The sequence below is a fragment of the Danio rerio genome, chromosome 11 (assembly GCF_052040795.2).
Source record: "Danio rerio strain M-AB ecotype USA chromosome 11, GRCz13ab, whole genome shotgun sequence".
NCBI lineage: Eukaryota > Metazoa > Chordata > Actinopteri > Cypriniformes > Danionidae > Danio > Danio rerio.
The window spans coordinates 26144436-26163697 of NC_141031.1; the positions used below are offsets into that span (position 1 = coordinate 26144436).

The window sequence follows — 19262 nt, forward strand, 5'->3', positions numbered from 1 at the left end:
GTACTTCAGCTAAAATTAAACAACAATGTTCTGTTGTTTGTGCATATAAAAATAAATCCCTCAAAAGATATTTTCAAGGGTCAAAGAAAGTTATTGATGGGAAAACAAGCGCTTTTTAGCAAGAAACTATTGTGGTGCTTTGTTCATTTAGACTACTTTTTAATATTAGTTACAATTATATAAATATTTATTTTATATTTATAGATTTTTATAGGGCTCCTGTGTGTTTTATAGCCTAGATCATTGTGGCAAGGGACTCTCAAGATTAAAACCCCCATCCCTCCCTTTAGAAAAAATGTGGGCTTCCCCAAAGGCCACAGTATAGTTCGCACACTGATGATAACCCCATTAAACACAATCAATTTTATTTTAAGAAACATTAAAAATATTTTGGAACAGTAAACATGTCAAGCTAAATAATTAAAATAAATCATTGACTTCTGCTGTTTTCATTAGTTTCAAAAACATAAATTTCTTTACAATTTGGAAAAAGCGTCTTTAGATATCTTTCATTTTGGTGTATAAGTAAATTGTGTTTCAAGTGTTTGCTGAATTGTGGGCTGACCAGTAGATTTTAATGTGGTATCTCCTTTGCTGCTGGAGGTACTGTTGCCTTTTAAAACATTTACATTTCTTGAAAACACTTCACACTTGACATTTCTAAACCGCTGTAAACCTTGAAGCTGGTTATCTTCCCATGCTTAAGCTCAATTTATTACAAATTAGCTGCTTATTAATAGCTAGTAATGTAATAGTTGGGTTTAGGTATTGGGTAGGTAGGTGTAAGGATGCAGAATGAGATTCTACTTTAAAAGTACTTACAAACAAGTCATATCTTAATAATAGGCACGCACACAAGTAATTAATCTAGTGTTAGCGTATATGCTCTTTGAAATTGGAAGTTTTTCTGAATGATTATTTAACACTAATGGCTGGATTGAAGATGCTAAAAATCAGCTTTGAAATTTATAAAATAATTATAATTTAAAATAAATACAATTTAAAAATATACATATATATTACAATTCTTAGCTTGAATAATTATTACAAAATCAATTGCTGTCATGTCTGACTACAATAATGATACACCTTTTGTCTGGAGTAAAATTCACAACATTCAGTTATTATTGCTACGCATTATCTAACACCGCATTTTAATTAGACTCATCTCAGAAGGCGTTTACTTTTATTAGATCGTTTTTAATGATGTTGCTCGCAAATATGAAAGTGTATGACCTTGCTAGCACATCCCATTATGTTACAACATACATTAAGCCAGGGCTGCAAACTAATAACTAAAGGCAGGTCGATTCATCGGCAAAAATTGCTAAATGAAGTCATCACTGTGTGAAAACATCATTACGTAAACAGTGATACAAATGAACTGCCCATTTGCAGTTTGATTTCATACATGTTGTGTGTTTTATTAGAATAAACAAAGCATTCTAGCAGAACCTTAAATATGTTTAGGATGATAAAACCGCGCTGCTTGTTCCACACGGGATCAAGAACCTGAAGTGGCCAACAGTGGCAAAATAAAAGTGATGTGCTCATCTCTCATAAACAATTGCTTCTGCAGTCTCATTTTGAAGTCTTTCAAAATTATTCTTCTTCATACTCCGTACATTCTGCAGGAGGCCTATAGGATGTAATGAAGGCAACAACTACTATGATTCCACACTCAGTCTCACCATCATCACTTTGTCATCACTTTTACTTAATAGTTTTGTTTGTTGTTAATATGTGCCCTCTAGCTGTGAAAATGACATACTGCTACTTTTAAAACTACATGTTCTTAACACTTTTTGAGTTTTACTTTTAATTATTAACAAGTTATTTAACTGATCGACAATCCTAAATACAAGCTAATAACAAGCAATACTTTAAACACAACATTTTATAAATTCTTTTTTTTTTTTTAATTCTTTCTATTATATTGTTTTATATTGACACAAAATTTCTGAGATAAACTTTTTGTTACAGTCACCAGAGATCTAGCTACTGCGGATCGTTGGAGAAATGCAAACGAACTGCAACACCCAGCATGCACAGCACACACACACACCAGTTCCTGATCCCGACTGATTGCAAACGAGCACAGCTGAAGCTTCTGAAGTAGTCTGCCTGACCATTCTTTGTCAATAAAAGCACTGCCGTTGGATCCTTACCTCTGTTGTTCAGCATCCTATGTTACACATTTACATAGGTATACATTACTTTTTCCAAGAGTATTTAACATCACAAACTGTATACAAAGTAAAGGGAAAATAAAACAAAAAAAAATTCTGGGAAAAATAGGAAAAACTAAATAAATAAGGAAAAGAAAAATAAATAAATCATTTTTGAATTACCCAACTTTCACTCTCGCTTGCCGGCTGTCACAGACATCTATCAATATCTCTCCATAATAGGCTTTTCTAGTCATATACAGTGAGCATTTGCATGTTGTTGACTTTGTATTGATTTGTCAGTAGGTGACATAAGGGCGGGGGGTGAGCGAAAAGAGCTCCAGACATACATTAGAATGAGATGCGGATCATAATGGAGAGGTCAAGCTCACAGGCAAAGCCCAGAGGAAGGGAGAGCCTGAGAAATACTAAATTCCCCCCAGCTGTGAGCACCCAGTGTCCCGTCTCCCCACTCTCGCTTTTACACATACACTTTTCCCCCAATCGACCATGGCATTTCAGAACCGAAACAAATCTTTTCAGATACTAAGGCAGCACTACAAATAAAGAGGTACATAATAATGAAAAATTATTTAGAGGTATGTTTGGATTTGCTTTATTTTATCTGTTACATCAGTATCATGAGCATATCTGTGGCCAAACTAATTTAAGTTCACTGAGTGATTCTTCCAGAATATTTTTTCTTTGTGTTTCCTCCAGTACAGTATCATTTTATACATGTTGTTTAAGTGTTTTGAGATTATTCAAGGTCTGCTAAAAGTAATTTTAATGGATAAACTATGAGGGGAATAATGCATCCTCTCTATGATTGCTTGTAGTTTAATGAAAGTTACTTCCATAAGTTATGCAAAGCATCGAGGGACATAGAAAAAAGGCTATGTCATGTGTTATGAACTCAGATCTGTCTCAAAAATAATATATTTACAAAATGAAATGTGTACGTGCCTATGACAATTTCCATTTACAAAATCCAATTTGTAATTTCAAAACACAATTCTTAAATGCACAAATTCCAATTGTAAATTGATTTCATGCGTTTATGAATGATGTTATGCATTAAGCGTGGAATTTGTTTGTTGTATGAGTGCACCATGCATTTCCAGCAAGCAGCTGTAACATCATGGCTTGTTCCAGATGACCCACACTATCCACACGAGATTTGCTGATTGCTGGCATGGGAGGAGTATAGAGACTGCAGTCTGGTCGGACACAGTGCTTTCAGTATGGTGCGCTGAACCAACTTAGCGAAACTTTTGTTGCAGTATATTTAATGTCTGAAACAATACAAAGCATCCTATTTTGAACTGTTTCTTCAGTTTACAATATCTGCGAAACATTTTCAGTAAATTTTTGTTGAAGACATAAAAAAAAAGTACATTTTTCAAAAATCATTTTTTTATTTCAACAATTTAAGTTTTAAAGCCACAATTTTTGATATCAAACATTGAATTGTTGATTTCAACAATACAATAATGTCAATAATTTAAATTTAGATATCAAAAATTCTATTTCAGACATCAACAATTAAATTGTTTATATCAAATATTTACATTTTCATATAAAAATTAGTTAGTTGGTTGTTGAAATAAAAATTCACTTATTGATTTAATAAATTTACTTCTTGATGTCAACAATTATATATTTTTGTATGTGATAGACATTGTAGTAGTAGTCGTTGTTTAGTAGTAGACGTTGTAGTAGTAATAGGCGTAGTAGTAGACGTTGTAGTAGTAGTAGTAGTAGACGTAGTAGTAGTAGATGTTGTAGTAGTAGACGTTGTAGTAGTAGTAGGCGTTGTAGTAGTAGACGTAGTAGTAGTATTATATGTTGTAATAGTAGATGTTGTAGTAGTACCAGTAGTAGTAGATGTAGTAGTAAACGTTGTAGTAGTTGTAGTAGTCATAGTTGTGGCTGTAGCAGCAGCAATAGTAGTTGCTGTAGTAGTTGCATTAGTAATTTCTGTTGTAGTAGTAGTAGTAGTTAGTGTAGTACTTGTTTTTGTAATTATTATTATTATTATTTGTTGTCGCTTGCGGTGTTATTATTACTGTTGTCCTTTTTACTGTCATTATTACCATCATTACATTACTATCATTGTTGTCACTTCTTACCACTGATTGGTTTCTTTCTATCTATGTTTGATCTACATCTATGTTATTTGCTTCATTTATTGATATTTGCAACCTATAATAAGTTCTACTGGTTTGCATGTTGTATTTATGTATATGCATATGTATATAATAATATTAATATATAATAATAAAAACAATTATATATATATGTGTGTGTGTGTGTGTGTGTGTGTGTGTGTGTGTGTGTGTTTATATCAGTAATTAACCGTTAAACATGGTTTCATTTTATTTTTGAGACTGATCTGGCTCCGTACGTGTTTGTGTTTGGCTGAATGAGCACGCGTGTGTGCGAGGATCTTTTTCCAAGAGGGGGGAGGCGTTTGCCCACATGGTCATTAATTATTCATGAGATGGGCGGGGACAATGCTGTTGTAGGAGGTGTCAGACGGGGGAATCTGTGTTTGTTGTGTGTGAGGGAGGCAGAAAGACAGAGGGAACATCAGAGACAGTTAGCAAGGGCTGGAGGTGAGGATGCACAGACACACAACAGCCCCCAGAAGACACGTCATTAAGGAACTACACACATGCTTTGCTTCTTCATGGCACAGATTGTAAGCCTCAGTGACCTACTGCTCTAGTCAAAGGATTTAAACCAAATGAAAGAGGAATCTACTTTAATAGAGATGACAGGCCAGCTGATTTTCACCAGATAAGGAGACCCTGTTGTCTGAAAAGGTAAATTGGGTTTTCTTGTATATTTATTGGTGTGTGTTTGTGTGGACTGAATAGCAGACACAGATTGGAGCGGGCTGATAATTGGCTTTTTTTGTTTCTGAAAGGAGGGAGAGGGTTGCCAGCATGGCTCTGTTCCCTTTCATTCATTCTTATGTACGTTTCATCCCACATGCTGACTGTGATACGCTGGGCTTTGTTGGTCTGACACGTTTGGACTTGTGGCTCTTTTTCTATAAGTTGCATTGAGCTTAAACATTATAATAAAATGCGTTAAATGTAGCCTTAATATGAAATGTGCAGTTTTATTTAGTCATTTCAGAACATAATTTGTATATTGCAGTTTGCATTGAAAGGTTGCAAAAGGGAGATTTTAATTGTGGTATTGCAATTTAAACATTTTAAGTATAAATGTCAACTGATGGGTTAAAAAGCTTTTAGTGTCTGAATTAAAGTGTATTTAAAAAAGAGATCCTAATAAGCATATTCATATACATAATTCATCATATACATAATAAGCATCTTGAATGCAAATGAATTGTCTATTTCTATGGAAATAAAATCGCAAATTATAGATGAAATAATGTTTGAATTTCATTTAGTGCAACAGATATGTAAAAATAAACATCCATTTTCTGACCTGTAATTACAAATAAATTATAGAATAAGTAAATATACTACATTTAATTATGATTTATGCAATTAAAGACAGATTGATCTAATCTAATGGTTTAATGGAAGATTTTTGTTATATGTAAACTATTGTTATACTAAATTATATTTTAACGCAGTTGGAAGGTTATCCACCTCATATAAAGCATATATCAGAGTAATTGGTGGATCATTCTGCTGTGGCAACCCCTGTTAAGCCAGGGACTAAGCCGAAGGAAAGTGAGTGAGTGAGTGAATGACATTATATGGTTGACTTAAGTAAATTATGGTTACAAAATGTATGATAGTGATCAAATTCATAGACAGTCATTAATTGTACATCTTTGCTTCGAAAAATGTATTTAAACATGACAAATTCTAGAGGAATATAATTAAAGCTGTCGCTCTCTCTTTCTCTTTAAAATGTCTTTTTGCTCCTTATAAAAAAATCATGCATTTAAATCCCTCATATAATCATTTTAGTTCTTGCTTTTTAACAATTACATAAAAAGATCCTGTTAAGTGATTTGCTCAAAAATGAACTCTTTATTGTTTGTCTGACAGTAGCCCCGCCTCCAAACTTTTGTCATTGGTTAAACCTGTTCGAATATTCATATTTTAAAAGTGTCTCAGTGTTTAGACTTTGGAAGAAGTACAAAGTTAAAACGATAATTTATAGTCAAATTTATTTCATCAATGGCTTTGTTTAAAAATGCAATTTTATTTAAACGGTGATGTCCTGTTCATGTGTGTGTTACATGTTTATGGATGCATGAGTATTTCTTTTAATCAAAACTGATGCATAGCTTAGCATAGATGCACAGCATTTCTTACAAAGCGACATCGCTAACTACTGACCTGCATACATAATACAACATTTTAGTTGTTTTTTGCAGATCTGTGTGCACAAGGATTGTTTTAACAACAGTGTCACTTGCATGCCAAAGAAGAACTGGTAAAATCGGCTGTTTCAGGTTCACAACATATACCATCAGAAAAAGTCATGGGTGTATTTAACAAACAATGACCGAACTCTCATTGTATGATGCTTTGTTGGCGAAACTTCCTTGCAAACTACCACTGTTTTCCGAACTGCGTCATTACATTGGTGCATCACTTGAATCACATTCGATAGAACTAACGTTAGTGAAATCACACCGGTGGTGAAGTGATAACATTTGCTAATTAAACTTTTGAATGGATGGCATCAAATGACAACTTCTCTTTTCACACAAATAAAGCACTTTAAATCTTCAAACAAAACTTTAAGACATAATTAAATCTGTGGGCCCATATGGAAATCTTACACATGGAAAAACATATTATGCAAATGACATATTATGACACACAAGCAATTTGGAGCTAAAATTAAAAACTAAAAATGCAGCATATTTTGAAATATTGCAAAAATTTTAACTTTAACCTTTAGAATTACAAATATGTATATATATGTTCAGATATATTATATAATTATGCATATGCTCATACATTTTAAAACCTCATCACCACTTTAGGTTTTAACCAGTAACACAGGTGACATTTTAGGGTAAGGTATATTTACTCGAAGTATAAGTAAGTATATTTACTTAGCTTGGACAATTCCTTATCTATGCAACATAATTCTAAAGGATAGGAAACAAAGCTAATTATTTGTGTTACCACAACTATTCAAGCTTTATTATAAAGAGAAATAAGAAATAATAATTAGACCAATAAACAAAACAAATCACTGTCCATAAACTTTCAGGTTGCATAAACTCTAAAGAATCCTGTTTGCTTACACAAGGATTGAATTCAGACAAAGCTTTTACATATATGCAAATATACATGTATAATGAAAATATTAATACCCTCGAAAATAACTTGCAACATTTATAAATACTTTATAAGGGTCTTAATTATTTACCAACTATGTAGGTGTACTGTATGGAATGATAATTACACATTGTACTGCATGTTGGCTGTTTTATTATTTATTTTTCATGCTTTATTTAAGTCAGTTTGTCATAATATGAGGTAATCTCTTACTACAAATCAAAAGCTTTAGTTTCAACCACCACACAAGTTTGTGACGTTGTTTGCAATTGTTCGTAAGATGAACAATAGAATCTGGAAACACATCACAGAACTGTTTGTAACAAGAGAAATTGCAAACCTAGTTGGGTAACAATGTTTTTTTGGAAACGCAGCCCAGTTTGGTTGTTCAGAATCTAGTTTAGACTAGTCAAATTGCATTTACCATTATTGTCTTGCTAACAATAATTGTGTGCCTCGGAGCTGTGTTTTTGGCTGTTCATTGTAGCTGCGTGCTATCCCAGTAAACAAGAGACTTAGGAAGCCACCTTATGAATGGATTGTGTCATTTTTTAAAATAATATACAAATATATTATAAGTTAATAATTTCCTAAACACGTCAGACACTTATTGACGAGTGGTCCACTGCAGATGAGGACATATTGATCGGGCTCTGGGTCTGGTAAACTTTACTAGGTCTGGCAATGATAGTAACCCTTTTGAACTCAGTTGCATTGCCCTCTCACACTGCTTCAAAAGTCTCTGTTTGTCGGAATACATCAGAATCACTGAACGTCAGCTTCTGTCAGAATGAGGAAGAGTCTTTGTTTTACCCTAAAATTAGAGCAGAGCTGTCAGTCAGATGCATGTACTGCATAAAGCATGTGGCTGGCGCTCGGAAGAAAACACTCATTTACTGAAGCCCAAACAGCAACACTCACCAGCTGCCCTTGACAACCTCTTGTTTTTCCTCTTTGAGCCGTCATTTTCAGCGTCTGCATGGTTGTGTTTCAGTCTTTGTCTCTGCGTGATTTAAGTCAGACTGCAAGATTGCAACCGTTTAACAAGGCCTGATTAGAATACTCTCTATTTATTTCCACAGACCATTTAACAGCAATTAGAGCACACTAATGAAGGTGTTTAGGGGGTTACTCTCATTTTGTGGTTCTTTAATTCACTTTCTCTGTATATATATATATATATATATATATATATATATATATATATATATATATATATATATATATTCTCTTTGTCTGCCTTTATTTTTTATACATACTTTATAAAAACGTATTTTAAAATGAGTGTATTTAATATCCTATTATAAATGTCTTTTTTTGTAAATCTGAAACTGTAAATATAAGGTGCATGCAGTGTGAATTTTAAAACAACCTCTATAAAATTAGTCAGTTATAGTTAGTTAGTTAGTAAAGTTAGTTCAATTAAATTTAACAGTGACATTTTAGGATTTTTATTTTGCTTTGTTTATTTGTTTCCTCTTTTGGTTCTTTTATTACCTTCCTCTGTACACTCTCACAAATAAAGGAACAAGATCTGTCACTGGGATAGTACCTTTTCAAAAGACACTGTTTTGTTCCTAACAGGTTCTTAAAGGTACATATTAATACCTGAAGGTATAGGTGAATTCATTCATTCATTTTCTTTTGGGCTTAGTCCCTTTAATAATCTGGGGTCACCACAGCAGAATGAACCACCAACTTATCTAGCACGTTTTTATGCAGCGGATGCCCTTCCAGCTGCAACACATTTCTGGGAAACATCCACACACACTTATTCACACTCATACTCTATGGACAATTTAGCCTACCCAATTCACCAGTACCACATGTCTTTGGACTGTGGGGCAAATCCGAGCACTTGGAGGAAACCCACGCGAACACAGGGAGAACATGCAAACTCCACACAGAAACGCCAACTGAACCAGTCAAGGCTCGAACCAGCGACCTTCTTTCTGTGAGGCAACAGCACTACCTACTGCGCCACTGCGTCGCCAATGGTATAGGGTGAATTGAATAAACTAATTGGCCTTAGCATATGAGTGCGTGTGAGAATGCAAGAGTGCATGGGTGTTTCCCAGTACTGGGTTGTGGCTGGAAGGGCATCCACTGTGTAAAACATGCTGGAATAGTTGGCACTTCATTTAGCTGTGGCGACCGCTGATAAATAAAGGACTAAGCTGAAGGAAAATGAATGAATGAATGAAAGAAGTACAAATGTGCACCTTAGGGTGTTTTCACATCTGCCTTTAGTTCTGTTGAATCGCACTGGAGTTCGATTTCCCTCTTGGTGTGGTTCGCTTGGCCAATTGCACTCGAGTGGGCACCAAAAGTGGACCAAAAAAGCATACTAAGACCTCCTTGGAGCAGTTTGTTTGTGGTGAGAACATGATCCGAACTAAAACAGACCCAACCGCAAAAAGTATTGTGCTTTTTTTGGACTAATCCAGCTGCCGTAGTCCGATGCACTGTTTCGTCTTATGGGGTGTGGAGGAAAAATATTTGTTGACAGCGCTTTACCAACAATTTTAAATAGAGAGAGAGGGAAAAACAATACCTGATGAATCGTTGGTAATATTTCCAGAAGATGACCATGTCGCAGTTTAGCTAAATTAATTCACGCCTCCTCCTGAAGTGACTTGCTATACGCCTTTGCTGTTTACAATGCATTAAAACATTGTTTTCCAGCCGCAGCCGCACTTCATTCTCGAAATGTATAGTTTGTCTAAACTGATGTATACAAACTGTATAGTATATTATGACCAGGGATACACTCAGCTTGTTTACTTGCGGGAGTTCCATTGGCATTTTCCTGCATGTTAATTCTGACCAATCAAAAAGCAGTTTATGAAATATGTTCAATAACATCTGGCCAATGAGTGATGTAGATTTTGTCACATGACTGCATTTTGGTTATTTTCAACTGGTTCGGACCTAGGCAATCAGTGTGGTGTGAAAAAGACCCCAAAAAGGCAGAAAAATTATACAATGTATCAACCACAGACGAAAAAGCACTCTTAAAGGTACAAAAGTGAACCTTCAAAGGTACAAAAGTGTACCCTAAAAATACTAATGTTCATCTGTATGGTACAAAAGTGTACTTTTTTGAAAAGCTACTGTCCCAGTGACAGATGTTGTACCTTTATTTCTTTGTGTAATGTGTTTGCAGTGTTAAAATCATAAGGTGAGATGTGTATTTTTAAAGATATTTAAAAATATCCATTTAAACGTATTCAGTTGAATGCAGGAGTTTAAATAAGTTAAAACAAGTTTAAATAAGTTTAAATAATGAAAATACAAATTCTACCAGAAATACCAGGGAGATAATTATGATCTTGAATTACATTTATTGAAATGATCTAATCAAATTTAACTTTAACTTACAAGATGCAGTTTCATTTTTGAACGATCAGACACATCCATTTAATGAACATTTACATGAAAAAAAAAACATGGAAAAGTAGTCAATGGAATGCAACAGCATTGTCTTACAGTTGTCTTTTCTCATTGATGCAGCAAAAATGACTCATTCACCTTATAAGAATTGAAAGATGTGCTGTGGTGAAAGCGGTTTATTCATTTTTGCAGCTCAGCAGCCATGAGCAAACACCATCAGCTTTCATTCATTTGGTCTTCACGTGTCTGATAGCGACATGTCAGGATTTGTACCTCATGGAAATAAATAACCCACTCACTGTCATTTTACAGAACAGCTTCTGTCGCGCCGTATTGTAAATATTATTAGTGGCTCAGACCAGATTTAGAGGCATATAAAGGGAAGTTCTGGATGAATGCACATGAGAAAGGGACAAAAAACATGCCGGCTTTGTGACAATGACATTATGATGTTGCGTAATATCATCAGCGCTGTTGAATTACCCATACAGTACATCCGGACATGCAATACAAGGGGCTGATTGTGTGGATGATCTGTGTGTGTTTCTGTGTATGTTTCTTTTGTGTGGGCAGAACAGGAGGAGGTTAATGCACTGATTGAAAGAGCATCTCTGTGCATTATCTCTGTAAATATTTAAACTGATCACTCAAAGATCCATCAGTTAGCTAAAATAAACTTCATGTACTGAACACTCACCGGCCACTTTATTAGGTACACCTTACCAGAAGCGGGTTAGACCCACTTTTGTCTTTAGAACTGCCTTAATTCTTCATGGCATAGATTCAACAAGGTACCGGAAATATTCCTCTAAGATTTTGGTTCATATTGACATGATAGCATCACGCAGTTGCTGCAGATTTGTTGGCTGCACATCCATGATGCGAATCTCCTGTTCCACCACATCCCAAAGGTGCTCTATTGGATTGAGCTCTGGTGATTGTGGAGGCCATTTGAGTTCTGTGAACTCATTGTCATGCGCAAGAAACCAGTCTGAGATGATTCACGCTTTATGACATGTCGCGTTATCTTGCTGGAAGTATCCATCAGAAGATGGGTACACTGTGGTCATAAAGGGATGGACATGGTCAGCAACAAAACTCACGTATGCTGTGGCATTGACACAATGCTCAGTTGGTACTAATGGGCTCAAAGCGTGCCAAGATATATTTCCCACATCATTACACCACCAGTGAATTGTAGCCTTAGTTTCCTGTTCTTAGCTGTCAGGAGTGGCACCCGGTGTGGTCTTATGCTGCTATAGCCCATCTGCCTCAAGGTTTGATGTTTTGTGCATTCAGAGATATGTGAGAAAATCCCAGTAGATCAGCAGTTTCTGAAATACTCAGATCAATTGACTGATTAGAAATTTGCATTAACGAGCAGTTAGACAGGTGTACCTAATAAAGTGGCTGATGAGTGCATGTGTGGAAAAGATGAAAATTTACTTGAAAATGCTGTTTTTCAGAATTGACCGTTTTTTTAGGTACAATATATGTTTAAATAAAATGTTAACATTTTAATTCTATAATGGTCTGATATAACATTTCTTTTAAATCTCAAGTGAAAATATTGTCATCTAGAGCTTTACCCCTAAAGAAAATAGCAATAGGTCACAACAACATGTTTTCATTTGTTGTAATTGAAAATCGGGGTTATTCCACCAAATATTGTTTTTTTTTTCAGTCTGTAAAATATCAATACTGGACTTCTGAAGTTAAAATATTGGGTCACACTTTTACAACACGGTTGTATTAGTTTATATCAGTAATGTTTTTCTTTAACATGTACAAGTAATGATAAATACATTTATTACAGTATTTATTAGTCAATGTAAAGTTGTTCATTGTTAGCTCATGTTTACCCATATTGATTTCATTAATGCGTTAGTGAATGTTGAACTATGATTAACAAAAGCTGTTCTAGTATTTTTCACTCTTAATTCATATTAGGACATACATCATCTAACATTTCGTCACCTTAGAAATATAAGGTTCTATCTGCGTTCTGAATGATTTTGAGATATTGAGCTTTAAAGTTTTTGCGTTCCATGCAAACAGTATGTGTGTAGCATTTGTTTAATAAATTAAAAGTCTTAATGTAAACAACTAATAAAAACACATCCCATAATGTAAATACGTTGTCATTTAATAAGGATATGTCAATAACTCAATTTTGACAAAAATGTCAGATAGAAACGTATAATTATGAAGTGACGATTTACTAGTACTTTTACCCAGCACACTGCCTCTTTGAACTTTGACGTTCTGGTCGACGCTACAGAGCATTGTGCACCAGAACAGCCCAACACAGAAACAGTTTCTTCCCTCAGCCAATCCATCTCACATGAACACCTTATTATAGTTATTGTGTAACGAACATCACTACTTTTTATACCCTTTTTATACAATTATTTATTTAACAACATACGTTACATGCCAATTTGCACAAATAACGTTGTATTTGGTAATATACCTGTACCTAAACTTGTCAATTTGTATATTTGCATTCACTGCTTACATCTATTTTTAAAATATATTTATTATCTTTTTTTTGTCATGTCTTTGTCATTCTGTTGTAGCTCTGTCACGAAAACAAATTCCTCGTATGTGTGAACATACCCGGCAATAAAGCTCTTTCTGATTCCAATTTTAGCAAAACAGTATTGTAAAGTCTTTCCAAAATATTGGTGCTGTGTTGATGGTTAAAATGAATATAATTCTTCAATAATGGTAAAATTTTTTTGGATATTTTATGGCAGAATTTTGTAAATTGCTCAAATACATTTTATTTTACATTGGATTAAGAAGTGAGATGTAGAAAATGCAAGATTTTAGATATAAAATATGTATTAAAAATAACAAAATACTAATAGAAATAGTATCCTAGTATGCTACAAAGTCATTGGGTCCTTCTCTGCAAACTAATAGGCCTTTCATGACTGTTTCTACCAATAAAATGCTTTCTAACTGCACTTATGACTGAATTACTTTATAAATTAACTGCCTTGATTTACCCTGCTGCCACTCCTAGTGTATAAATGCCTTGTTATAAAGATACACAGTGGTCTGGTTTTGCTCATTTGTGTACAGAGATTGGCTCCAGAACGTCTCCAATTAGCCCAGGTCTGTCCTTTAAAAAGCCTTCTGCTTTCCATAATGAGAGATTTAGCACTGGTTGACACTGGCGATGCTCTTCTGGAGTATTAATGGTTTGCCTTGTGTTCGTGTCAACATTAGCAAAGCGCTTCTGCCTGTTGTGTTGTGAGTCTCAGCAGATTTACCTTTATATGCAGCAGAAATGAGTATACGGGGCTGTTAGTCAGCACTTATAGACCTTTTGCTTCTGTAATGTGGTGTAATAGTCTTACAGGTAGACTACAGTTAGATTATACTGTAGAAATCGCCTTTTGAAGAGAGTATAGAGCCAGATGCTTAAATCCCAGATGGGGAACAGCTGCTGGACCCTTGAGCATTATGCATTTTTTTCTGCTGAAAGTGGGAGAGTGAGTTAGTAACATAATGCGATGTAATTTAATATTATTATTTTTATTATAAAAATAAATCTTATAATTTATTATTTAATCATATTTTAGTTTTAATAAAATGTGTGTTTGAATAAAATTTTAAACATAGTTTATCCTATAAAAGTCTGATTTATTTCGCATTTCTGATTAATTAACATTTATTTAGCATTTCAAATGGAAATTCTCTCATTTAAAAAATGACACACAGAAAATGCCAGAAAATAGCAAAAGGTCAGAATAAAGCTATTTCATTGGTAGATTATTGTTTAAAAAATCAGGTAAATGCCACTAAATGTTGATTTGGAGTTACAATATTGGGTCAAGTTTAGGGCTGGGTGATATGGACTTTTCACATTTCACGTTAGGGATTTTTTCACACACTCATGCACGCACGCACGCACGCACGCACGCACGCACGCACGCACGCACACACACACACACACACACACACACACACACACATACACACACACAAAAATTTTACAATTTAAATCAATTTCCCCAACAAAAGATGGTTTAAGGTTATTAACCTAAATAATTAGCATATCATATTATATAGGCTAGTTATAGGATAAAAATGCTAGAGAAAAAAAACCCTTTCACTCAAGAACCTTGCTAGCTGTCATTTAAAAATCAAACTGCGCAACAGCGCAAGATCTATTTACAATTGCATACAAGACTTATGAAAATAATATTAATTGAACCATTTTATAAACAGTGGCTTTTATATAACAGAAAAACAATTTTCTTACAAATTAATGCAAACTTTACACACGAGTTAATCGATAAAACCAATATATCGCACAGCCCGTCACAATAAAGTTGTCTTAGTTAACATTATATAATGTATTTCCGATTTAGTATACTATATTTATTTATACATTTGTTCATTTATAATATAAATAAAGATAATAATATATTAAGGCTCTATCCCAATTCTATTTTATACCCCTACACCTACCCCTTCCCCTTGGCCCTTGAAACAGAGTGTGTAGGGGAAGGGCTACAAAATTTACCACTAAGAAATAGGACAGCACTACAGCACCTGCACACAGAGGTGTGGACTCGAGTCATGTGACTTGGACTCGAGTCAGACTCGAGTCATGAATTTGATGACTTTAGACTCGACTTGACAAAATATAAAAAGACTTGCAACTCGACTTGGACTTGAACATAAATGACTCGGACTTTGACTAGGACTTGCCCCTATTGACTTGTAAAGACTTGCTGCTTCCCATGAAAAGCCCAACGATAAAAAAGTATGTTGACATAGACCGCTCTCTCTCTCTCTCCGTTTATGTGTGCGTGTGTGTGACAGCATGCGCGCGCGCGTGTGTGTGTGAGCATGCGCGCTTTCGGCATGACGTCCAATCAAAGCACGGTAGATTGTTTTGATTCGACAGTATCCAACGTGACTACTATGAGGCGCGGGAGTGGACAAAAGTCAAGCGAACGCAGAGAGAATTTGAATTTGAACTTGAGATCGAGCCAATACTCGCGTGCCAATACTCGCTCTCTCTCTCTCTCTCTCTCTCTCTCACATACAACATACACCTCTCTCTCTCTCTCTCTCGTGCATTCAGTCTCTTTGCGTTCGCTTGACTTTTGTTTACGATGGCGTCTCATACCTTTAGTGATTTTGCTCTCACGGGATCCTGTTAAACTGACCCTTCGCTAAGCCACGCCCAAAAACCGCCACCCACCAATCGCGGCTTACCAATCGTAGCTACGGGCAGAGGCTCTGTCAAGCTTTCGAGCGAGGGAAACAAGCCAAATCGTTGCGCAATTGGATTGTGAAAATCTGACACCCGCTATCCTAAAAGTTTGGACTGGGTGGTGGGATTTTTTCCCTTTTCAAAACCAAAGCCCAAGAGGAGAAATGCCAGCGTGGATCAAGCTGTGTGAGGGGCGGTAAAGGAGTTAACAGCTAAGTTGGTTTTGTTTTCGATATTCACATTCAATGATAGGTGGCAATAACTCACACTCCTCTTATCCTAAACAGATCTAAACTGTGTTTCTTATAAAAAAAAAAAACAAAAAAAAACAAAGCAGGTTATGCTTCCCAGCGGTCTTTTTCTTTTTTTTCCCACTCGATATTATGAGCCAGGGCTCGACAATAAGGACTGCCCGATGGCCCGGGGCCAGCGTGCGAGACAGTCGGGCCAGTGTACAAAATGTTACTGGCTCGATCGGGCCAGCTGCTGCCTTTTTGCCTGCCAGATCGAGCCAGAGCTGCGTGCTGCGACTGTCTGTCAATTGTGTGCAAATACAATCTTACGGTGCTTTCACACATAGACGTTTGTTTCGGAATCTGTCTCGTTTCACCCGTTAGCGCGTTTTTTTGGCATATATCCAGCAGTTGCGCTCGCATCCGCGCCAAATCAATCAGTCCAAGATCGCCTGAATGAGACGCGGTCTCTGTCCTATTGAGCGTATCGATTGTAGCGAGAAAACAAAACAATGCAACGAACTAACGACCCAGGCTATATCACAGTGTACTATGATCGTGTAATAGCCATATATACGGCTATATGAAGAGAGAATGATGAGCTGGGCCAGATGTCATTCTTACCGGTAAATGCGAAAGTGAAAGCATGCTGAAATATTACCGAGAGCTGTTTATCCAGCCTGATCTCGGTTTATCCGTCAGGAAAATTGACCGAAATTACTATCTGTTAATTTTTCCATATTTTAATCGTATAAAATGTTGTATTAGGCCTGTTGTTTTGTTCATTTCCGCACTGACAGCTCGAAAGAAAGATTTACATTGATCTGATGCAGTATCGGTTCATCTGCTATGTCTCTCTATAATTTAAGCCTAAAATACAGAATTATAGTCAACGTTTCTTTAATAGATTGATTAATTCAATTGATCGATTTCTACAAAACCTGACAATTGAAATGAGGCTCTGTATATATGAGAAAGTCTGACCTCGATTTGTATTCGGTGACGATGTCTGTGGGTTGTTAAATTAAAGTGCACATTTTCACTTATAAAATATTCTATACACAATGCACAAACGTTTGGGGTCAGTGTGATTAAATATGTTAAAATAAGCTTCTTCTGCTCACCAAGGCTGCAATTATTTCATCATAAATACAAATTGTGAAATGTTGCACTATAAAATAACTGTTCAAAAGTAGTTTATCATTTAATTTATTCATTTATTCCAGTGATTTTAAAGATGAGATTTCAGCTTCAGTACTCCAGTCACATGATCCTTCAGAAATCACTAACATTAATTATTATTATATTTATTAATGGTAAAAGTTATAAAATCAATAATGTCTGGAGTAATTATTTTATTTGAAACTAAATACAATAACAAAGCAGTTATTTAAAATTTTAATAAATATTTAACAATTACACCTTTTTTACATTTATAAATATAGCCTTGATGAACTGAATAGTTTTCCTTAAACATTTTAAAAATTACCGTAAATATATATACAGATTTATTAGCCCCCTTTTGTTTTTTGTTTTTTCTTTTTAAAATATTTCCTAAATGATGTTTAACAAAGCAAAGAAATGTTGATATTTTGTCTGATAATATTTTTTCCTCTGAACAAAATTATTTGTTTTATTTTGGCTAGAATAAAAACATTTTTTAAACCATTTTAAGGTAAAATTTATTAGCCTCTTAAGCTAATTGTTTTTCAGACTGTCTACAGAACAAACCATCATTATACAATAACTTGCCTAATTACCCTAACCTGCCTAGTTAACCTAATTACCCTAGTTAAGCCTTTAAATGTCACTTTAAGCTGTATAGAAGTGTCTTGAAGAATATCTAGTCTAATATTATTTACTAGAGATGAGTTATTAAAACTATTATGTTTAGAAATGTGCTGAAAAAATCTGTTCTCTGTTAAATAGAAACTGGGGAAAAAAATAAACAGGGGTGCTAATAATTTAGGGGAACTAATAATTCTGAAATCAACTGTGTGTGTGTGTGTGTGTGTGTGTATACACACACACACACGCACATTCAAATAGCGATTAACTTCTTTTTTTTTTTTTTGGTGGGGCCAGTGAAAATTTGGGCAGGGCAAGTAAAAATCAGAACCACTGGCCCGATCGGGCCAGTAGAAAAAATCCTTAGCGTTGAACCCTGTGAGCACTGCTTAGTTTAAACCCTCGCTATTGTAACGCATATAAATACATACACTAATATTTGCTGGTAGAAAAAATCTATTTGTTCACTTCTGTTATTTATACTTTGATTTGCATTTCAATTTTTTTTCTTCCACTTAACTGCAAATTTGAATAAAAACTGGATAAAGAGCACACAAACATGCTGACAGTAATAGGTACTGTACACTGTTATGGGTCAATGATGCTAATATTCGGCACAAATCCATCAGTTTCTTAGGTTATTAGATTATTTTATACTTTCACCTCTCCTGCTGTGCATGAACTATGCTGTTGAATGTTCAGCGTATGAGGTGGCTAGGCTAACCTTGCTTCAATTTTGATAAAATTATTTTCTAATCAGTTGCTATTATGTTGTGAATATACCCCTGTAATGTATACTTCAGTCCTCTTTTGTCTGGCTTTCTCAGATATCTCACCTGTTTGCCAAAAATGACGAATTAAATCCTTGGGAATGTCTGACACCAGCGCATACACACTGTAATAGATGTGCCAGGCATGAAAGCTTGACAGGCGTAGTAGCAACAGTAACTAAGGAGGGCGAGGCTTAGCGAAGGGTTATTCCAAGAATGTTGATATGGTTTCTTTCTTGCTTTACTATTTATTAACAATACACAAAAAACTAAAAGGTTAAGGTAAATTCTTTAATAAATTCTAGTGTTTTTGAGTATTATACTTGTTGTATACTTGTATTATACTTATGTTTTAGGCTAGTATTATTTACGACTTGTTA

General features: G+C 34.9%; 1 protein-coding gene across 50 annotated transcripts in view; it reads left to right on the forward strand.

The window, feature by feature from the left end:
• nfasca (neurofascin homolog (chicken) a) overlaps positions 1-19262 on the forward strand; it is a 176762-nt gene that overhangs the window by 44466 nt on the left and 113034 nt on the right. For 35 of the 50 annotated variants that reach the window (XM_087271691.1, XM_087271694.1, XM_087271715.1 and 32 more), the window contains 1 exon segment: positions 4743-4996. The exons of the other annotated variants lie outside the window; for them this stretch is intronic. The gene's annotated coding sequence lies outside the window, so the exon portion shown is untranslated. 50 annotated transcript variants of the gene reach the window in all.